At 43.8% G+C, this 19,098-nt stretch overlaps 1 pseudogene across 1 annotated transcript in view; it reads right to left on the bottom strand.

Annotated features, from left to right (window-relative positions):
- LOC311132280 (receptor-type tyrosine-protein phosphatase epsilon-like) overlaps positions 1-17,290 on the bottom strand; it is a 68,051-nt pseudogene extending 50,761 nt beyond the window's left edge. The window contains exons 1-2 of the transcript in view: positions 17,170-17,290; positions 8,942-9,013 (exon numbers count right to left, since the gene is read on the bottom strand). The product of the transcript in view is annotated as a receptor-type tyrosine-protein phosphatase epsilon-like (transcript). The remainder of the gene's footprint in view (positions 1-8,941; positions 9,014-17,169) is intronic.
- Positions 17,291-19,098: the final 1,808 nt, after the last annotated feature.

Here is a 19,098-nt window from a genome sequence, read left to right as displayed (position 1 = left end):
CGACAAATGGGTTTAGGCCACTGAGCATTTGGTTCAGAGAATGGGGTTTAGTGTTTTAGCAATTCAGAAAAACTGTATTATAAACACTACTAGTGGGATAAAGAATATTACCTGCAGGACTTCAGTAGTGCCTCCAGCATCTGCAGTTTCTCCAGTTCAGCTGTGGTTGGCATGGTGGTGTTCGTTCTGTTGGGCCAGAGCATATCTCAGTGGTTCTTGGTTTCTGTGGACACGCTTGACCATTTCCAGAGTGGAATTCCATCTTGTTGTGACATCTTGTGCGAGTGACTCCTTCTTTAGCCCATTTGCAACTTGATGTTGTCCTAGCTCTGCAGAGTTTGGTGGGCTGTGTTTGAAATGCCCAACAATTTTTCAGCATTTGGCTAGGGCATGGTCGAACCCGCTGTTCTGTGGGGACACCGTGATGGACCTTTGGAGACAGTGCACAGTGCAGGGCTGGTGTTCAAAAGACAGATGTCTCGCAGCTGTAATCACGTTCCGTGCAATGTCTGTGCAAACTATTTTCAATGTTCCACTGCTTTACTAGATCCATGAAATGGCCAGAGCGTGTGAATTCAGTTTCCAGTTTTCATCGATGTGGTGCGCAGTAACCAACGTAGTTGTGGTTACTGACCGAAGTCCAGTGATCTCCCGTGAGAGCAACAGCCGTTGCATGTTTCAACTCCTCCGCTTTCGTAGCCCTCTCGCTTTTATACAACTTGTGTATTCTTGTAACGACAGTGGCTCTCGAGGGTAACTAATATGTTGAGTCGTTCGATGCTATCCGAATGATATCCCTCAAGACTTCGTCCTCCACAATGTGGACTGGCCTGCAAGCTGTAGCTATCCACTTGGCTATTGCTTGTGTTAGCTTGCTGCTCATCGACTTGTCCATAGGCCTCCCGCGCGCACACTCGTCTAGCTTAGCCTGCCGACGATGTCCTCCATTGCTACTAGTAACGTTACTTGTATTGACAGCGTCAACAGTATGTTTTGCTTGTAAATGATAACGAAGACTCTATGTACTTCGGTGATAAACAAATTCAGCCTTGCAGTAGATGCTAACTTCTTTGGTTTTATCCAGAGAGCCATCTGGGAGTGATTTGAAATTGAATTTGCCATTTAAAAGCCCCTTACTAGCATTCTTCATCATTCAGTCATAAAAGTAGCTAGCTAGTAAAGTGGTTGTCAAACTAGCGCATCGGCTGCCAGGGCTTGAATTAACGGCATTAAAAATTTAAGCATTAACAAGTTATTAACGCATGAACTTTGACAGCCCAAATATATATATAATGATGATTGTTTTATGGGGGATTGGAAATGATTAACACAATTACATTGATGGAAACCACAATATATCTGCAATATTAAAGCTGATCTAAAAAATTTATTATATATATATATATATATATAGATATAGATATAGATATAGATATATACAGTGGGGAGAACAAGTATTTGATACACTGCCGATTTTGCAGGTTTTCCTACTTACAAAGCATGAAGAGGTCTGTAATTGTCACGATCGTCTGAAGAAGCGGACCAATACGCAGCGCGTGGAGTGAACATGATGACTTTATTTAATAAAGCAACCACGAAAAACAACAAATGACGATAGTGAAGTCCTCTGTAACACTGACAGAAACATGGAACAAAAACCCACAAACCAAGGAGAAACCACACAGTTTAAATATGGCTCCCAATCAGAGATAACGAGCCGAACAGCTGACACTCGTTACCTCCGATTGGGAGTCATATGACTAATCAAACACAATCACCCAACATAGAAATGAACAACTAGAATCCCCAACATAGAAATACACCCAAACAATGAAAATGAACAACCCTGGCTCAATAATCAAAGTCCATGGAGCCAGAGTGTCACAGTACCCCCCCCTAAAGGTGCGCACTCCGGGCGCACCAGCATACAGTCTAGGGGAGGGTCTGGGTGGGCGTCTGTCCATGGTGGCGGCTCTGGCCCAGGTCGTGGTCCCCACCCCACCTTAGTCACTATCCGCTTCCGTAGCCCCCTCCACCTGACCACCCCCCAACTAAACCCCACTGGATTAAGGGGCGGCACCGGACTAAGGGGCAGCACCGGACTAAGGGGCAGCACCGGACTAAGGGACAGTACCTGACTAAGGGGCAGCACCGGACTGAGGGGCAGCACCGGACTGAATGGCGGATCCTGGCTGGCTGGCTCTGGCGGATCCTGGCTGGACGGCTCTGGCGGATCCTGGCTGGACGGCTCTGGCGGATCCTGGCTGGCGGAAGGCTCTGGCTGATCCTGTCTGGCGGAAGGCTCTGGCTGATCCTGTCTGGCGGAAGGCTCTGGCTGATCCTGTCTGGCGGAAGGCTCTGGCTGATCCTGTCTGGTGGAAGGCTCTGGCTGATCCTGTCTGGCGGAAGGCTCTGGCTGATCCTGTCTGGCGGAAGGCTCTGGCTGATCCTGTCTGGCGGAAGGCTCTGGCTGCTCCTGTCTGGCGGAAGGCTCTGGCTGCTCCTGTCTGGCGGAAGGCTCTGGCTGATCCTGTCTGGCGGAAGGCTCTGGCTGCTCCTGTCTGGCGGAGAGCTCTAGCGGCTCCGGTCTGGCGGACGGCTCTGAAGGCTCATGGCAGACGGGCGGCTTTGCAGGCTCAGTACAGACGGGCAGTTCCTGCGGCGCTTGGCAGACGGACAGTTCAGACGGCGTTGGGCAGACGGGCAGTTCAGACGGCGTTGGGCAGACGGGCAGTTCAGACGGCGTTGGGCAGACGGACAGTTCAGGCCCCGTTGGGCAGACGGCAGACTCTGGCCGTCTGAGGCGCATCGTAGGCCTGGTGCGTGGTGCCGGAACAGGAGGTACCGGGCTGAGGACACGCATCTCAGGGCTAGTGCGGGGAGAAGCAACAGGGCATGCTGGACCCTGGGGACGCACCGTAGGCCTGATGCGTGGTGCCGGAACTGGAGGTACCGGGCTGAGGACACGCATCTCAGGGCTAGTGCGGGAAGCAGCAACAGGGCATGCTTGGCCCTGGGGACGCACCGTAGGCCTGATGCGTGGTGCCGGAACTGGAGGTACCGGGCTGAGGACACGCATCTCAGGGCTAGTGCGGGGAGAAGCAACAGGGCATGCTGGACCCTGGGGACTCACATTAAGCCTAGTGCGGAGAGCAGCAACAGGACGCACAGGACTCGGGAGACACACAGGAGGCTTGGGGCGTGGTGTAGGCACTGGTGGGAAAGGGCTGGCGACGCGCACCGTCTCCCTGGTGCGAGTGGCCGGAACAGGCCGGGCCGGGCTGGCGAAGCGCACCGTATCCCTGGTGCGAGTGGCCGGAACAGGCCGGGCCGGGCTGGCGAAGCGCACCGTATCCCTGGTGCGAGTGGCCGGAACAGGCCGGGCTGGGCTGGCGAAGCGCACCGTATCCCTGGTGCGAGTGGCCGGAACAGGCCGGGCCGGGCTGGCGAAGCGCACCGTATCCTTGGTGCGAGGGGTCGTAACAGGCCGGACCGTACTGGAGGCACACACCACTGGCTCTACCCCGGGAACTGGAACGGGCCGGACCGGACTGGATACACACCTCAGTCTCTCACGCCGTGCCTCTACATCTCCTTTCCCTACTTTGGCCAGTGACCCCCGTAACCTGGTTGCCTCTTGAATTCGCCCCTTCTCTGCCTCCGTTAGCCCCGTCGTCCAAGCCATGTGCCCCCCCCCAAAAACTTTTTGGGGTTGCCTCTCGTCCTTCCAACGATGATGGCCCTGCTGACGCCGTTGCTCCTCTCTCGCCAGGGCCTTGATCTTCCCCCAAGGTCCCTTGCCCCCGAGCATGTCCTCCCAGGACCACGATTTGCCCACCTGGGCCATCGCCAGCCTCTCGATCTCTTTACCAGGTGCTTCCTCCCATGTCCAGCTGTCTTGCTCCTGGACACGCTGCTTGGTCCTTCTATGGTGGGTTTTTCTGTCACGATCGTCTGAAGAAGCGGACCAATACGCAGCGCGTGGAGTGAACATGATGACTTTATTTAATAAAGCAACCACGAAAAACAACAAATGACGATAGTGAAGTCCTCTGTAACACTGACAGAAACATGGAACAAAAACCCACAAACCAAGGAGAAACCACACAGTTTAAATATGGCTCCCAATCAGAGATAACGAGCCGAACAGCTGACACTCGTTACCTCCGATTGGGAGTCATATGACTAATCAAACACAATCACCCAACATAGAAATGAACAACTAGAATCCCCAACATAGAAATACACCCAAACAATGAAAATGAACAACCCTGGCTCAATAATCAAAGTCCATGGAGCCAGAGTGTCACAGTAATTTTTATCATAGGTACACTTCAACTGTGAGAGACGGAATCTAAAACAAAAATCCAGAAAATCACATTGTATGATTTTTAAGTAATTAATTTGCATTTTATTGCATGACATAAGTATTTGATCACCTACCAACCAGTAAGAATTCCGGCTCTCACAGACCTGTTAGTTTTTCTTTAAGAAGCCCTCCTGTTCTCCACTCATTACCTGTATTAACTGCACCTGTTTGAACTCGTTACCTGTATAAAAGACACCTGTCCACACACTCAATCAAACAGACTCCAACCTCTCCACAATGGCCAAGACCAGAGAGCTGTGTAAGGACATCAGGGATAAAATTGTAGACCTCCACAAGGCTGGGATGGGTACAGGACAATAGGCAAGCAGCTTGGTGAGAAGGGAACAACTGTTGGCGCAATTATTAGAAAATGGAAGAAGTTCAAGATGACGGTCAATCACCCTCGGTCTGGGGCTCCATGCAAGATCTCACCTCGTGGGGCATCAATGATCATGAGGAAGGTGAGGGATCATCTCAGAACTATACGGCAGGACCTGGTCAATGACCTGAAGAGAGCTGGGACCACAGTCTCAAAGAAAACCATTAGTAACACACTACGCCGTCATGGATTAAAATCCTGCAGCGCACGCAAGGTCCCCCTGCTCAAGCCAGCGCATGTCCAGGCCCGTCTGAGGTTTGCCAATGACCATCTGGATGATCCAGAGGAGGAATGGGAGAAGGTCATGTGGTCTGATGAGACAAAATAGAGCTTTTTGGTCTAAACTCCACTCGCCGTGTTTGGAGGAAGAAGAAGGATGGGTACAACCCCAAGAACACTGTTCCAACCGTGAAGCATGGAGGTGGAAACATAATTCTTTGGGGATGCTTTTCTTCAAAGGGGACAGGACGACTGCAACATATTGAGGGGAGGATGGATGGGGCCATGTATCGCGAGATCTTGGCCAACAACCTCCTTCCCTCAGTAAGAGCATTGAAGATGGGTCGTGGCTGGGTCTTCCAGCATGACAATGACCCGAAACACACAGCCAGGGCAACTAAGGAGTGGCTCCGTAAGAGGCATCTCAAGGTCCTGGAGTGGCCTAGCCAGTCTCCAGACCTGAACCGAATAGAAATCTTTGGAGGGAGCTGAAAGTCCGTATTGCCCAGCGACAGCCTGGAAACCTGAAGGATCTGGAGAAGGTCTGTATGGAGGAGTGGGCCAAAATCTTTGCTGCAGTGTGTGCAAACCTGGTCAAGACCTACAGGAAACGTATGATCTCTGTAATTGCAAACAAAGGTTTCTTTACCAAATATTAAGTTCTGCTTTTCTGATGTATCAAATATTTATGTCATGCAATAAAATGCAAATTAATTACTTAAAAATCATACAATGTGATTTTCCGGATTTTTGTTTTAGATTCCGTCTCTCACAGTTGAAGTGTACCTATGATAAAAATTACAGACCTCTACATGCTTTGTAAGTAGGAAAACCTGCAAAATCGGCAGTGTATCAAATACTTGTTCTCCCCACTGTATATATATATATATATATATATATATATATATAGATAGATAGATAGATAGATAGATAGATAGATATATATATAGATGGGGAGAGGTATGTCTGTGAGAAAGTGCTGCTCTGCTTTCTTGACATCACAATAAACAAAATGAGTCCTATAGGCCCTAGTTTTATCACACCCAGTTATATGATCAAGTGCCACAAAGAAGGACATAAGCAAATTACAGTTGGCCAAGAAGAGAGCAGCACGGCTGGCCCATAAACCTTTTACTGCAGTGGGCTAAATCAGGGTCACACAGAGTGTTTCTTGGTAGTTTTAAACAAATGTACTTTGAAACAAAAGTATACACCTCACACACATGGTCATGGGCTTTAAAGAAGAAGACACCGGTACCATGTCAGATATAGAGTTGAAATGTATTCAATTTTGAGTTTGCATCCCAATATTACACTTTATATACATATACAGAGGACTAGGGTTGAATGGCGGGAACCCGGTTACCGAGATGTACCACCCAAAACCACTCCCTAAATAAATTATATATATGAACAGAATGGCGTGAAATGGAACTGTTAAATTATATGCGATGTCTAAATCTGGCTTCTCTACGACATCTGCATGATGAATCATCAAAGCTCAGGGTGGGGACAGACAGCCTCTCTCAGTATGGAGCACAGTTCACAATGCATGTAGACCTATCATCTCATCATGGTAACTTTCTTCTTGTGACCAGTAGGCCTGCATTTGCTGCAGCATAGTCTATGCTACAGTAATATAAAGACAAATGCACTAATTTACCCATCTCCATCTGGCTTTCGGGGTCACCTTATTATTTTATTGTAAAGATATATATATTTTTTAACAGCTTAAGTCCCATGCAGGAAAAGCTAGACTAGAATATCTTGCTGAACATTCTTTTTTTTTTTTTGCATTTATTTTACCAATAGACTATTTGAAGAGGGACGCAACTCGTTTGCTTAATGTTAAATACAGCAGCCAATAGAACTGACAGGTAGTTTGAAAGAAGAGCGAACACACGATGGCGGTAGACAATAGCAGTTATTTATTCAGACCCATAACCATTCAATCTTCGTGAAGAGAGGTGAACGCCTTCTGCATCTAATTCTAGTCCTATATTATTCAAGGATGACATTTGAATGATGAAGATGAGGACAACGAAACGTATTCATTTAACTGTTGAAAGCGAGGAAGGAATGAAGCAACAATAGAGAGAGAAAGAGGAGGTAGGCTAATAACATTAGGGTACATATTATGACCTTTATATATGCATCAGCCTAGTAATTATACAAATAGACCCTATTATATTTCAAAATTAAAATCAAATTTGCTAGCCTATATTTGTAACTTTGTAGGCTGCATGTGCTGCACCAGAATTGCATGTTCTCTCCCTACTTTATCATGGTTTGAATGATGTGCGTAATTCCAGTCCATATATTACAGTATAATACAATACAGTACAGTAATACAGATAAGCCTACTGGGGCTTGTTTAATTTATTTACCCAAGAGAGCATAGCTACTGTACATCTATTGGCTTTTATGTTTTTCTGTTGTGCGAAATGTGCAGTAGCCTATATCATATATGTTTTGTATAACAGCACAATCATTTGGGCTTTTTTGGGCTTGGGCTCATTAAATGTCTTTAATGTAGGGCTCATTAAATGCATTTAATGTATGGCTCATCAGGCTCAGGTTGCATCAGGCATGAATTTTCGATCAAAGCTCTAATCAATTCCAGAAATAGGCCTATTTATATACCTTATAATGCTTTTGAATGACACTTCCGGTGTTGGCGGGAAATACTGGGTTACCCAGGAGAAAAGTGATTTATTCTCAGGATGGAACATTTGTAAAATACCGGGAAAATATTCAACCCTACAGAAGACTGAAATATAACACATTTGTTTACATAGAAAGACCAGGTTTTCGGAAGGTTTTTTGAAATAATGTTTATCAATTATGACATTATGAAGAATATTAATTATGTTCCACCCATGAGACAACTAGTAGGCGATTTGGTAATTAAAACTGCAGGAAAGGGCTTTATGTACTCGAAGGGCTAATATCAATAACATGCATGTCAATCTCTACTGGCTCAAAGTAGAGGAGAGATTGACTGTATCATTACTTGTCTTTGTGAGAGGTATTGACGTGTTGAAAGCACCAAACTGTCTGTTCAAACAGGTAACACACAGCTCAGACACCCACATTCTTAGAAAAAAGGGTTCCAAAACGGTTATTCGGCTGTCCCCATAGGAGAACCATTTTTGGTTCCAGGTAGAACCCTTTTTGGTTCCAGGTAGAACTCTTTTGAGTCACAGTCCCCAAGTCCAGAACAGACTCTGAGAAACGCACAGTACTACACAGAGCCATGACTACATAGTACTCTCTTCCACATCAAGTAACTCAAGCGAGCAGTAAAATCAGATTTAAAAAAACTGCTAAAACAACACCTCACAGCACAACGCGGACACACACACAAATGCATACACACACACACTCTAACACACACACTCTACACACAAACACATTGTAATACTATACTATATTTTAAATTTGTAATAATAGATTAATAATGTAATAATGTCTTGTATGATGTATTGTTTTATTTTTGATGTAGGCTGTTGTTTTGTTGTGATGTAATTGTTTTAATCCTGTTTGGACCACAGAAAGAGTAGCTGCTTCCTTTGCAGCAGCTAATGGGGATCCTAATAAATACTAATACTAAAATGGATAGGTTCAGCATTTAGAATAAGCCGCCTCAATATTTGCAGCCATAAGTGGTAATATATCTCTAGGAGCTGATCTGTCATTAGTATTTTGTTATAATTATAATGCTAAGGTAAGATTTGAATGGAGAAAGCTGATCTGAGAGCAGCGCTGCTTTTCTTTCGATTATATCAGTATCGACTAATGGTCTAACGATGCACTTAGCGAACGTTCTCTCTACGTGCTTGTTTGGGAAACACTCTTAAAAAGTTGACTCGTAATAAACAATGCATCTGGTAAGCTCATCGAAATGCTTAAGTTACATCGCTACTGGGAAACGAGGCTCTGTTTAATTCCCTATTCATATGAAAGTTACTTACCTGTAGTCTGGTTCTCATGAGAGGAGTTATTCAAGGTTATTATAGTTGCAGTCAGAAACAACACCATTGTGACTGTGGAGATAAAACAGAACATGAGTGAATACATAATGCAGTAAACAAAACAAATCCACTAAATAAATTCCACTAGAGGGCGCACACAACACAAACAAATTCTGGCCTGACGATGTCAGTGTTGTCAGTGAAAATAAGGGGATGATGCCAGGCCCTCTGACCGTATGATTCTGTAACTCCTTGTAGCCTATCAATTTCCTGTCCTGTCCTAGCATATCCACTTAGCAGTATGGTGCATCTCCTCTGACCTCACATCCCTAAAATACACATATCAACGTCCAAACAGGCAGCATTATCTCATAGACAACAGAAACCAGATCCCCTGCAGTCCTAGACAGACAGGAGCAAAGCTAAACATAAGCTCAAGGGATGTGCATCTCACATTGCAGCCGCACACATAAAGAAATAGCAAAAAGCAGCACTTGGATAGGAGGGAGTGAGAAACAGTGAAAACCAAATGAGAAATATCATTTTCTCGGAATGATCACTTTGAACGAAGAGGAATCTCCTGTTACCACTGAGTAACCATGTAGCCTGAAGGACATACCAGGATACATAGGCTGTAGTAAATAAGAGTACAGTTATTGTCTAGTGTTTTATTCATGTGCAGACTTGAGAGCACCACTTTATTCTCTGTTAAAATCATCTTAGCCTTAGAAAATGCTGTATGGCATAGATATAATCATTAATACTGCCATTGTAAAACTTCTTTTTGGATCTCTCTCTCTCTCTCTCTCTCTCTCTCTCTCTCTCTCTCTCTCTCTCTCTCTCTCTCTCTCTCTCTCTCTCTCTCTCTCTCTCCCTCTCTCTCGGTCAAAAGCTATAGAACACCTACTCATTCAAGGGTTTTTCTTTATTTTTACTATTTTCTACATTGTAATAACACATATGAAATCATGTAGTAACCAAAAAAGTGACTAAAATGTAAAATGTAATAATGGACTGTCATTTCTCTTTGCTTAATTGAGCTGTTCTTGCCATAATATGGACTTGGTCTTTTACCAAATAGGGCTATCTTCTGCATACCCCCCACCCCTACTTTGTCACAACACAGCTGACTGGCTCAAATGCATTAAGGAAATAAATTCTACAAATTAACTTTTAAGAAGGCACACCTGTTAATTGAAATACATTCCAGGTGACTACCTCATGAAGCTGGTTGAGAGATTGCCAAGAGTGTGCAAAGCTGTCATCAAGGCAAAGGGTGGCTATTTGAATATATTTAGATTTGTTTAACACTTTTTTGGTTACTACAGTGGGCAGAACAAGTATTTGATACACTGCCGATTTTGCAGGTTTTCATGTAGAGGTATGTAATTTTTATCACAGGTACACTTCAACTGTGAGAGACGGAATCTAAAACAAAAATCCAGAAAATCACATTGTATGATTTTTAAGTAATTAATTTCAATTTTATTGCATGACATAAGTATTTGATCACCTACCAACCAGTAAGAATTCCGGCTCTCACAGACCTGTTAGTTTTTCTTTAAGAAGCCCTCCTGTTCTCCACTCATTACCTGTATTAACTGCACCTGTTTGAAATCGTTACCTGTATAAAAGACACCTGTCCACACACTCAATCAAACAGACTCCAACCTCTCCACAATGGCCAAGACCAGAGAGCTGTGTAAGGACATCAGGGATAAAATTGTAGACCTCCACAAGGCTGGGATGGGTACAGGACAATAGGCAAGCAGCTTGGTGAGAAGGCAACAACTGTTGGCGCAATTATTAGAAAATGGAAGAAGTTGAAGATGACGGTCAATCACCCTCGGTCTGGGGCTCCATGCAATATCTCACCTCGTGGGGCATCAATGATCATGAGGAAGGTGAGGGATCATCTCAGAACTACACGGCAGGACCTGGTCAATGACCTGAAGAGAGCTGGGACCACAGTCTCAAAGAAAACCATTAGTAACACACTACGCCGTCATGGATTAAAATTCTGCAGCGCACGCAAGGTCCCCCTGCTCAAGCCAGCGCATGTCCAGGCCCGTCTGAAGTTTGCCATTGACCATCTGGAAGATGGTCTAAACTCCACTCGCCGTGTTTGGAGGAAGAAGAAGGATGAGTACAACCCCAAGAACACCATCCCAACCATGAAGCATGGAGGTGGAAACATCATTCTTTGGGGATGCTTTTCTGCAAAGGGGACAGGACGAATGCACCGTATTGAGGGGAGGATGGATGGGGCCATGTATCGCGAGATCTTGGCCAACAACCTCCTTCCCTCAGTAAGAGCATTGAAGATGGGTCGTGGCTGGGTCTTCCAGCATGACAACGACCCGAAACACACAGCCAGGGCAACTAAGGAGTGGCTCCGTAAGAAGCATCTCAAGGTCCAGGAGTGGCCTAGCCAGTCTCCAGACCTGAACCCAATAGAAATTATTTGGAGGGAGCTGAAAGTCCGTATTGCCCAGCGACAGCCCCGAAACCTGAAGGATCTGGAGAAGGTCTGTATGGAGGAGTGGGCCAAAATCCCTGCTGCAGTGTGTGCAAACCTGGTCAAGACCTACAGAAAACATATGATCTCTGTAATTGCAAACAAAGGTTTCTGTACCAAATATTAAGTTCTGCTTTTCTGATGTATCAAATACTTATGTCATGCAATAAAATGCAAATTAATTACTTAAAAATAATACAATGTGATTTTCTGGATTTTTGTTTTAGATTCCGTCTCTCACAGTTGAAGTGTACCTATGATAAAAATTACAGACCTCTACATGCTTTGTAAGTAGGAAAACCTGCAAAATCGGCAGTGTATCAAATACTTGTTCTCCCCACTGTACATGATTACATATGTGTTATTTCATAGTTTTGATGTCTTCACGATTATTCTACAATGTAGAAAATAGTAAAAATAAAGAAAAACCCTTGAATGAGTAGGTGTTCTAACACTTTTGACCGGTAGAGTGTGTGTGTGTATATATATATATATATATATATTGAAGGTGTCCAATCTCTCCTCAGTGTTAACAAGCTCACTACCGAGTTCCAAACTGACTCTGGAAGCAATGTCAGCACCAGAGCTGTTCGTCGGGAGCTTCATGAAATGCATTCTCTGGAGTGATGAATCACGCTTCACCATCTGGCAGTCCGACAGACAAATCTGGGTTTGGCAGATGACAGGAGAACGCTACCTGCCCAAATGCATAGTGAATGTATAGTGCCAACTGTAAAATTTGGTGGAGGAAGAATAATGTTCTGGGGCAGTTTTTCAGGATTCGGGCTAGGCCCCTTAGTTCCAGTGAAGGGAAATCTTAACGCTACAGCATACAATGACATTCTAGACGATTATTTTTCGAGATCAGTGTGGAAGAACTTTACTGGCCTGCACAGAGCCCTGACCTCAACCCCGTTAAAAACACCTTTGGGATGAATTGGAATGCCGACTGTGAGCCAGGCATAATCGCCCAACATCAGTGCCCGACCTCACTAATGCTCTTGTGGCTGAATGGAAGCAAGTCCACGCAGCAATGTTCCAACATCTAGTGGGAAGCCTTCCCAGAATAGTGGAGGCTGTTATAGCAGCAAAGGAGGGACCAACTCCATATTAATGCCCATGATTTTGGAATGAGATGTTAGACTAGCCGGTGTCCACATACTTTGGTCATGTAGTGTATGCAGACCAGGGGAGATCTAAAGCATCCTCATGTGTCTGAGCTACTTAATTTAACTCATTCATCCAAGTAGAGTCCTTCTCCGTACTATCAAAAGCATGTTAAGAGTTGGACCCATAACTACAGTGTCATCAACACCTGTTGATCATAAAAGCTCCCAAAGTGAATTCAATAAAACTGCCTCAATGGCATTAAGCATGCTGCAGTAGCAATTCTCAAGCATTGCATGATGTTATTACCATAATCCAAAATGCATTTACCTAATGAGGATTTCTCCATGCAGGTAATGTTATTAATACATAATGTTAGCAATTAATTACACATTAATGGATGCATTTATCTACAACAAAACATAAAAACCAAAAGAGAAAGTTGCTAAACTACATTGAACACAAATATAAACGTAACATTTAAAGTATTGTTCCCATGTTTCCTGAGCTGAAATAAAATATCCCAGAAATATTAAATATGCACAAAAAGCTTATTTCTCTCAAATTGCGTGCACAAATTTGTTGTTAGTGAACATTTCTCCTTTGCTAAGATAATCTATCCACCTGACAGATATGGCATATCAAGAAGCTGTTTAAACAGCATGATCATTACACAGGTACCACTTGTGCTGGGGACAATAAAAGGCCACTCTAAAATGTGCAGTTTTGTTGCACAACATAATGCTACAGATGTCTCATGTTTTGAGGGAGCGTGCAATTGGCATGCTGACTGCAGGAATGTCCACCAGAGCTTTTGCAAGAGAATTAAATGTTAATTGCTCTACCATAAGCCGCCTCCAACGTCATTTTAGAAAATTTGGCAGTACGTCCAACCGGCCTCACAACCGCAGACCATGTGTAACCACACCAGCCCAGGACCTCCACATCCGGCTTCTTCACCTGCGAGATCGTATGAGACCAGCCACCCGGACAGCTGACGAAACTGTGTGCTTGCACAACCAAATAATTTCTGCACAAACTGTCAGAAAACGTCTCAGGGAAGCTCATTTGCGTGCTCGTCGTCTTCACCAGGGTCTTGACCTGACTGCAGTTCGGCGTCGTGTACCGACTTCAGTGGGCAAATGCTCACTTTCGATGGAGTGTGCTATTCATAGATTAATCTCGGTTTCAACTGTACCGGGCAGATGGCAGACAACGTATATCGTGTCATGTGGGCAAGCGGTTTGCTGATGCCAACGTTGTGAACAGAGTTCCCCATGGTCGCGGTGGGGTTATGGAATGGGCAGGCATAAGCTACGGACAATGAACACTTTTGCATTTTATCGATGGCCATTTCAATGCACAGAGATACCGTGATGAGACCCTGAGGCCCATTGTCGTGCCATTCATTCGTCGTCATCACCTCAAGTTTCTGCATGATAATGCATGGCCCCATGTCACAAGGATCAATACACAATTCCTGGAAGCTGAAAATGTCCCAATTCTTCCATGGCCTGCATACTCATCAGATATGTCACTCAATGAGCATGTTTGGGATGTTCTGGATCGACGTGTACGACAGCGTGTTCCAGTTCCCGCCAATTTCCAGCAACTTCGCACAGCCATTGAAGAGGAGTGGGACAACATTCCACAGGCCACGATCAACAGCCTGATCAACTCTATGCAAAGGAGATGTGTCGCGCTGCATGAGGCAAACGGTGGTCACACCAGATACTGACTGGTTTTCTGATCCATACCTTTTTATTAAGGTATCTGTGACCAACAGATGCACTTCTGTATTCCCAGTCATGTGAAATCCATAGATTATGGCCTAAGGAATTTACTTCAATTGACTGATTTCCTTATATGAACTGTAATCTTAGAAATTGTTGCATGTTGCGTTTATATTTTTGTTCAGTATAAATATTATAATGTACCAAAATAAATTAATGGTAAGAAAGATGCAGGAAGTGGAGAATCTGATGACAGCTTTATCCCAACAAGGAACAGCTGTGCCTCACCTCAACTCTCACACGCAAACATGAGCAAGCATGACAGACCTTGAGAAATAAGAAATAGCATGCTCATATATTTATTGTATCTTATCCTTTCAAGAGACTTGGAACCTTTACATTTCTCTTTATTATTAATTCAAGCAGAGATAAGCAGTTAAATGTACTGTATGTATTACAACTGTACAGGAGCTTTCAGATTTTAGAGGTTTTTTCTTCCTGTTCATATGGCAACTGCTCGGCCTCCGACCTTAAGGCGCTACAAAGGGTAGTGTGTACGGCCCAGTACATCACTGGGGCCAAGCTTCCTGCCATCCAGGACCTCTATACCAGGCGGTGTCAGAGAAAGGCCCTAAAAATTGCCAAAGACTCCAGCCACCCTAGTCATACACTGTTCTCTCTGCTACCGCACAGCAAGCGATATCGGAGCGTCAAGTCTAGGCCTAAAAGGCTTCTTAACAGCTTCTACCCCCAAGCTATAAGACTGCTGAACAGCTAATCAAATGGCTACCCAGACTATTTGCATTGACTCCCCCCCCCCCCCCTTTTTTCCGCTGTTGCTTGTCGCTGTTTATTATCTATGCATAGTCACTTTACCCCTACCTACATGTACAAATTACCTCAATTACCCCGACTAACCTGTACCCCCGCACATTCACTCTCGTTATTGTTATTTTATAGTTTCTCTTTTATTTTATTACTTTAGTTTATTTTGTCAATATTCTCTTAACTCTAATCTTTCTTAAAACTGCATTGTTGGTTAAGAACTTGTAAGCAAGCATTTCACGGTAAGGTCTACACCTGTTTTATTTGGCGCATGTGACAAATACAATTGATTTGATTTGATTTGATTACAGCCAATGTACAATAACATTAATTCATATTTCACTCACATTTCATCTTATTTGTTCTGGATCAAAAACATACAAGTTCTGGATCAAAAACATTCACTTGATCCACCACTAAGCTGTGCAGCAATTGCTAATATAAATACTACGGTCATAGGTATGTGTGTCAAACGACGTGAAAGTAACTGTTTAAATGTGATGAATCCCCTCTGATCTAGTTTGACCTTCAGCAACACTGATAGGTAGGTAAATATTAATCCCAGCCATAACCCTGAGTGGAAAATCCTAATGTTCATTGTTACTTTACTCCAGTAAGCCCTGAAAGTTATTGCACATCTGCACACGCACACACACACACACACACACACACACACACACACACACACACACACACACACACACACACACACACACACACACATGATTGCATGTATAACTGAATGGCACTTTCATTTGATGAAGAGGATGCATTGAATTCCTAATTGCACACTGTGACCACAATATCCACTCTGACATGATGTGGGTAAAGAAAAACATTACGGTATACGACCTGACAAGAACTCAGATGAACCCAACTAAAGGGCACATAGTAATGGGTGAGCCATGGATTAAGAAATTCATGATTTATAAATTGTTAAAACATATCTTATGGGTTCCAATGTCAGAGGACAATGGATACTGTATCCACGAGCATGTAAATATGTTTTGTGCATGTTCTTTACAAATGGACATGGTGCAAACATACAGGGATTGTAAAATTGTATCCAGGCATAGAAAAGGCATCCAAAATATAGCAATCCATTTACTGCCCTTGAAATCTTTCCTTATCTCCAATTGTAAAGGTATTTCATCAGATAGGCTAGACTAGTGTACCCTTTGTCTTAGGAAACAAAGAGAAAACATTCATCTTTATATGGCAACCCAACCCACATCCATTCAAGTTCAGATTTCTCCATGAATCAATAAAACCTAAAAGCAGCATCTTTGCTTCGGGGAGTAAGATGGATGACACACAAAATGTTTAGGGTTTTTTACAAGGAGAGAGAAAACAATGAAAGTGGAAAGCAACACCCAAACAGTCAGCAGCATGGCTGTCTGGCTGGAGCAGACAGTAGAAGTGGAGATCAAATACATGTCAGTTGAGTGGGTGAACAGAGGAGGAGAGAATCTGAGGAGAGATGATAGGCTGGAGAAGATAAATGTCTGGGCCCTGGGTAAAGCATTAGCAGCCATAATGGGAAACTTCCCTATCAGACAAACAGCAACAGTACTAGAGGGAAGGATGACTTCACTGGCAAGAAGCAGGCCATGCTACAGACAAATGTCCCGATCACCACTATATGCTTTATAACTCTGACATCAATTGTCATAAGAATGGCTAGTTGACAAAAACTGATATGTTTCCTTTGTTGTGGGATGATGGAAGGTTGAATATTTGTCTGTTCAGAAGCATGATACAGTATTGAGCCTCTGTTATAGGCTTTGCTTTCAGCTAACATGCGCTAAGCTTAACCATATATACAAGTCGTCACAGTATAATATGCACTAACATTGAAGCTGTACCATAATCTTGTTTTTGTAATCTCCCATACGCCACTAATCACTGTGTCGGAACAAAGTCACTTCAAGAATTGAATTGAAATCCTAATTGAAAACAAGGGACCCTTTGCATTAATAGATTGCATTTAGATTGATTCCCTAAATTGACTGAGTTTAAATGAAATTGACTAAGGGGTTACTCACAGTTCCAAGCAGAGCTGACAGGATTCAGTAGGTGTTGATCCAATAGTCCATATCAGCCTGAAGGTCTGATTATCTTCCTGACTGGGCCCTTGGGGTTCTGTACCCACAACCCAGTCCACATTCACATCGTCTCAGAGGTACAGGGTCTGGTGGGACTGGCCGGGGGAGTAGTGGTTGTGATCAGGACACACTCTGTTCCTGTAGCTAAGGTCTGGTAGCTGGGTTTTAGGGGACTTCCAGGTTTCAGGTCATGACACGGTTTAAAGTCGGCTCGAGTTCAGTTATCTCCATAAACACATACCACCTGAGGAAAGAGAAGACAAGAGAAAAGGTTAGACCATGGTTGCTGCTATTAAAGGGGCTATAGAAAAATATATTGCCTCCTTAGGCTTGGCACCTAAAACCCTCACAAACTTTTACAGATGCACAATTGAGAGCATCCCGATGTCACAGGAAGGCCAAAAAGATCATCCAGGACAACAATCACCCGAGCCACTGCCTGTTCACCCCACTATCATCCAGAATGGCGAGGTCAGTAAAGGTGCATCAAAGCTGGGACCGAGAGACTGAAAAACAGCTTCTATCTCAAGGCCATCAGACTGTTAAATAGCCATCACTAGCACATTAGAGGCTGCTGCCTTATATACATAGACTTGAAATCACTGTCCACTTTAATAATGGAACACTAGTCACTTTAATAATGTTTACATATTTTGCATTACTTATCTCATATGTATATACTGTATTCTATTCTGTTCTACTGTATCTTAGTCTAAGCCGCTCTGACATTGCTCGTCCAAATATTTATATATTCTTAATTCCATTCCTTTACTCTAGATTAGTGTGTATTGTGTGTATTGTTGTGAATTTGTTAGATATTACTTGTTAGACATTACTGCACTGTTGGAGCTAGAAACACAAGCATTTCGCTACACCCCCAATAACATCTGCTAAACCAGTCAAATTTGAATTGATATGACTATGGTGACATCCCCAGATATAGAACATATAAAAAGACCAGGGAATTCATTGAATACAGTCATGAACTGGACTCCACTGGACTCCACTCTGTTTGCTTGTTAGTCAAAAGGATTTGTCTCTTGCCCATTGTTTGGGCCTGACTCAGAGGAAATGTCTGTATAAAAGGGATGAACCAACTAATAAAGCTACTTCCTGTGTACACCAGGAGTGGGAGTCTGCTTGAGTGAACTGTACCGTAGAGAGAGAGATTATGCTATGCTAGACTGTGTGGTTGAGAGAAGGGAGGGTCGAGGACAGAGAGAGAAAAAGAGAGAGAAAGAAAGAGAAGGGGTGTAGTGTTCACAGACACGTGTGTGTGTGTGTGTGTGTGTGTGTGTGTTATTCTGTTTCTTTGTCTGCACTGTGACAAACCCCTTTGTTCTAGCCCACACAGTGTGGCAAAGCAAAATGTTAAAATTTCAAGAGCTATTAATCGCTAAGCATGCAATCTAATTCCACCCACGGCAGAATTTCAGAACAGAGTGAGGAATAGACAATCAGTTATGTTATCTCTCAACAATAGAAACATTGAATACTCAAAATGTTTTACATGACAGCCAAGGCAAACACATATACAATACTGTTTTTATTATGGCATCTAGACTAAACACATCCAGTTCTGTACATATTTGAAATTGGCAGTGTTTCATTTCAATGTGCTCTAAAAGGCTAAGTATTGCTACACATTGTTGCATTTTGGAATCAGAGCGCCCAAAACAAAGCCTTGACTGTGACGTTACTCTATGGCTCCAGCAGTGTATGAAGGCGAAAGCATGGCTCTGTGTGCCTACTCACTCCCTCTCGCTCTCCCAGCCCCAGAGTTCCTCTACCCACAAGTGGAGACACAAAGCCAGATTGTTAGCGCCCGGCCACTGAGACAGAGCAGAGGTGAGTCAGTGAGTTTAGCTG

Source organism: Coregonus lavaretus (genome assembly GCF_964263955.1).
Source record: "Coregonus lavaretus genome assembly, chromosome: 1".
NCBI classification, from domain to species: Eukaryota; Metazoa; Chordata; class Actinopteri; order Salmoniformes; family Salmonidae; genus Coregonus; species Coregonus lavaretus.
Note: the sequence above shows the minus strand (reverse complement) of the source record. Positions and strands in the feature narration are given on the sequence as shown.